The sequence below is a fragment of the Lipophrys pholis genome (assembly GCF_963383615.2).
Source record: "Lipophrys pholis genome assembly, chromosome: 1".
NCBI classification, from domain to species: domain Eukaryota; kingdom Metazoa; phylum Chordata; class Actinopteri; order Blenniiformes; family Blenniidae; genus Lipophrys; species Lipophrys pholis.
Genome location: NC_137635.1, coordinates 23424187 through 23428698, shown reverse-complemented (window position 1 = coordinate 23428698; position 4512 = coordinate 23424187). Strand labels below are relative to the sequence as shown.

Here is a 4512-nt window from a genome sequence, read left to right as displayed (position 1 = left end):
TCAGGGGTGTCAGTAGTCCAGTCAGTAGTTCAGTCAGTAGTTCAGTCAGTAGTCCAGTCAGTAGTTCAGTCAGTCATTCTGTCAGTAATTCAGGTCAGTAATTCAGCCAGTAGTTCAATCAGTCATTCTGTCAGTAATTCAGGTCAGTAATTCAGCCAGTAGTTCAATCAGTCATTCTGTCAGTAATTCAGGTCAGTAGTTCAGTCAATAGTTTGGGTCAGAAGTTCTGGCCAGTAGATTAGTAACTAGTTCAGTCAGTAGTTCAGTCAGTAGTTTAGGTCAGGAGCTCAGTCAGTAGTTCAATCAGTTGTTTAGGTCAGTAGTTCAGGCCAGTAGTTTAGGTCAGTCAGTAATTCAGCCAGTAGCTTCAGTCAGTAGTTTGGGTCAGTAGTTCAGGCAGTAGTTCAGGTCAGGAATCGTTGCAGGATGTTTGAGCAGAATCTTCTGAAGAAGAAAGTTTGTCTGAAATCCTGAAGCAGGAGTTCTTCAGTTACTGAGTAAGAAAAAACACATGTAGGGCTTTACCACGAAAAAGAATCTGGTGCTAGTTGAAGTACCTGTTCAGTAGCTAGTTCAGGTACTAATTTAGGTACTAGTTCAGTTGCTCGTTAAGGTGCTAGTTCAGGTACTAGTTCAGGTGCTAGTTGAGGTACTAGTTGAGGTACTAGTTCAGGTACTAATTTAGGTACTAGTTCAGGTGCTAGTTCAGGTACTAGTTCAGGCACTAATTTAGGTACTGGTTCAGGTACTAGTTCAGGTACTAATTTAGGTACTAGTTCAGGAGCTAGTTCAGGCGCTCGTTAAGGTGTGAGTTCAGGTTCTAGTTCAGTTCTTAATGAGCACTCCAAAGAAGCGGTGGTGTTTCCATTGTCAGGGAGCCGGTAGAGCCAGGTCATGGCGTCACGACAGAACGTGGTACGTCACTGGTTCCACCAATGTAGCGCCAGCAGGATCCAGGAACCAGGAGACGGACTGTACCAGTGGTTTGGTCCGGTTCAACATGGAGGAACGGAGGTGTAGAATGATAGAATGCTGCTCTACAGCCGTTTCCATGGTAACCTAGGAAAACACTCTGATTAAAGTTCTCTTTCACATGAAGCCATTAAAAGGCTCATTTTGGCTCTAAAAACTCCAAGCTTTCATTTCCAGTAGTTTGTAGTTTGTTTAGTAGTTCCTGAGGAACCAGAAGTCTGGCTTCGTTATAAAGAGGTTCTGTGGAGCGTCTCATAGCGGAGCGCCCCCTGCTGCCTCATGCAGACCTCAGCCTGCGCTCAGAACGCCATACAAGAGCTCCGAGGCGCAGTGAAGCTCTACTGGGTGTTTTCCGAGGCGCCCTGAACGCGTCATGTGGGCGGAGCCTGCAGCCGGAAGCGGAAGCCGCGGAGCCTCTGGAGCAGAAAGCCGCGGATCCTGTTTGACTGTTTGACTGTCCTGGAAGCTCCGACCTCCCGCCGCTCTCTGGAGGCTCTGCCCCGCAGGAGACTCCGTCCCGGGGAACAAGCGGCGCCGGGCTCGCTGGACGGCTCCACGCTGTTTCCCTGAACATTGGAGTGGAACTACTCGACACAGCGGACAGAACCGGGGGGGATCATCCGGCGGCGAAGAGGCGCAGGGCGGCGGAGCGACGGCCGTGTGAACAGGTGAGTCCGGGTCTGGAGCCCTAAAGCCCGCTGGCCTCCTGCTGAACTCGGGCCAGACACACAGCCTCCCCCGGGGGGTCCGGTGGACTAGTAGTGCGCGCTAACTCCCTCCACGAACCGAACCCCGTGCGGGAACAGCCCGCCTCGACCGGGCCGAATGGAGCTCCACACCCGGGCGAAGCAGCAGAAACTCACCGGGCCGGTTTTGAATCCTCAACACGATCCGGTGTCAAATTATACGACGTCTGCATGAAGTCTGGCTCAGCTCGGTGTCAACGTGCTGCAGCCGGATATCTGGATAGGTTAGTTACTAGGTACTTTAGTTAGACGGGTGGTTTACTTAGTTTAGTTACGTGGTACTTTCTGGTGGACAGGTGAGGCTGAGCAGCAGCTACAACCGGATATGTAAACTAAATACAGAAACGTTTCACCTGATCAAGGGGTGTGTGTGTGTGTGTGTGTGTGTGTGTGTGTGTGTGTGTGTGTGTGTGTGTGTGTGTGTGTGTGTGTGTGTGTGTGTGTGTGTGTGTGTGTGTGTGTGTGTGTGTGTGTGTGTGTGTGTGTGTGTGTGTGTGTGTGTGTGTGTGTGTGTGTGTGTGTGTGTGCGTGCGTGCGTGCGTGCGTGCCGCGCGCGGCTGGCTGCCTGCAGTGGAGGAAAGTTGATGCATAAATGAAATCTGTTGATCAAAACATTGATTAAAAATATGTCAGGGGGTCGACCTCCACCTGCCTGAAGCGGTGCTGTCCACCACCTACACCGCCATCATCTGGTGGTCTCCAGAGGGCCAGAAGGTTCTCCTGATGGAGGTGGCGGTGCAGCAGGAAGCTGCAGATACCAGCAGCTGGTCCCAGACCGCCGAGACCAGAGCTGGACATGATGGTTTGACTGAGGAACGCAGCTGATCGTAGGCTGGAGACGCATTGGAGAGCCTCCTGGTGGCTCTGACCCGGAGGGGGGGCATCAGCTGGACCTGGACCGCTGACCGACCAACTGAAGGATATCATGGTTAAACGGTTGGAACACCCAGTGAAGGTTGTGGACTTCTGATGCCGATCTGATCCAGTATCAATATCGGGTTCCGATACCATCATAATTCCTGGATCAGAGGTTCCTGCTCCATGATCCTGGTCTGCTTCATGGTGCTGAAATGAGTCCACAGTGTTTCCCTGCTGCTGCTCTGTTCGCTGACTGCAAACTGTGGACTGGAATTCCTGAAGGGAGGCGGGTCTTTCCAAAGTCAGTTTGGTCAGATTTTCCCTTTGGGTTCAGGATGTTTCCGTCACAGTACCAACTTTACTGGAACGTGAGATTCTCACAGACCTGAAGCTGTAAATAGTAGAAGCTAACTAGTTTACTTTATTAAAAATAGGAATGTTTCCATGAAGAATTGAGACCAAAGCAGTCACATTAATAAATAACCTTTTATTTATTTATTTATTACGTCGTGACCAAAACAAAATGCAATGATGGAAGTCAAATGTCAAGCAGTGTTAACAAGGAGGCTTCAACACGAACTGAAGACTCACGAAGTTTCTGTTCACTAATCTTTGGTTCGTGGTTCCAAACCAAACAGCCAAGAGACGAGCTGCTGCAGAAATGAATGTCCTTTAGTGGTGTAATTCACTATTATTTAGCGTTAAGTGAATAATTGCCGCTCTCTGTGGCCGTGACAACTCTTGCACAACTCTTTTTTCAGCATTATTGATTTGAAGGAGAGTCTTTTAACACACCTTAATGAGCGGACAACCTGCCGGACGCGGATAACGGACTGGTTTATGTAGCTGAAGCTTTGAGTGATGCGTTCAGGTGCATCACGTCAGTGTACCTTCTGACATGCTGAAGTTCACATATATCAATTGATATAAAATAACACTTAAAAAAAAATATGTAAAACCACATTGTACAGTATCCGTGGACGAGTTGTCCTCCAGTCGTGAGCATCGGCATGAAGCGTCGTTCGTCCACACGTCTGCTGACAGGAAGTGACGATCAGCCCTGAAACGTCGTTGCTCAACAGCACCGCGGTCTCCTGGCGATGTTCAGACGCTCCTCTCAGTAGCAGGAGAGGAGGTCCAGCAGGAGATGGACGCTGCAGTCCGGATTGAGGACGTTTTCACTGTCGCAGATAAAGGACGCTCACGGCTTCAGACGACCGCGCGGCTGCAGCAGCAGTTCCACCTTCTTCACGCCACTATTGTTGCATAATGACGTTACATCCCTGCGTCGTTCACAACGCCGCCTACATTTTACCTCACTGTCAGTAGTGGGACCGCGCAACACAGTTGGTTCTGGCTGTGCTGTACCTTACCTTACCACTCAGGGACATACTGCAGGGGGACCGAGGGTCAGGGAGCCTCAGCAGAGGGACCATAGAGCCACATGAGGCTCCAGAGCTGCATGTTGCCGACCCCTGGGTTAGACAGACAGAGCAGCTACTTGCTAAGCTGAAGGCCTCTTGCGCCTCTAGTGGTTGGAGGCAAAATGACGCGGTGGTGAAGAGGCCAACCAGCAGAAGCCACGTGCTGACTAGAAACCATCAGGCAGACGGACTGACTCCAGCATGTCAACACACACGAGCCTCCAGTCACTGACCGCCCTGAATCCGCCGGTTCTTCTTGATGCTGAACCCCGGGTCAGGTTCAGAACCGGGCCTGGTCCAGCAGCACTTAGTCTCACAGAGCAGTGTGCTGAATCCCTCCTTCACATTCTCCTCCTCATGGCGTGAGTCAGCTCCCTCCCTGCCTGATTACAGGAAGGAAGCGGTGACTAGTGGGAGATGGGACATCCTGACGGCCACGCCCACCTTGACAACTTTCTGCAGTGAGAGGAAGCTCCACCCTCTTCTGCCCTGCTCACGGTTCTCTGTTCCAC

At 51.0% G+C, this 4512-nt stretch overlaps 1 protein-coding gene across 1 annotated transcript in view; it reads left to right on the top strand.

The window, feature by feature from the left end:
• Nucleotides 1-1416: 1416 nt before the first annotated feature.
• The window catches only part of llgl2 (LLGL scribble cell polarity complex component 2), a 28343-nt gene continuing 25247 nt past the window's right edge, over nt 1417-4512 (top strand). Inside the window, 1 exon segment of the mRNA XM_080466541.1 lies at nt 1417-1640. The gene's annotated coding sequence lies outside the window, so the exon portion shown is untranslated.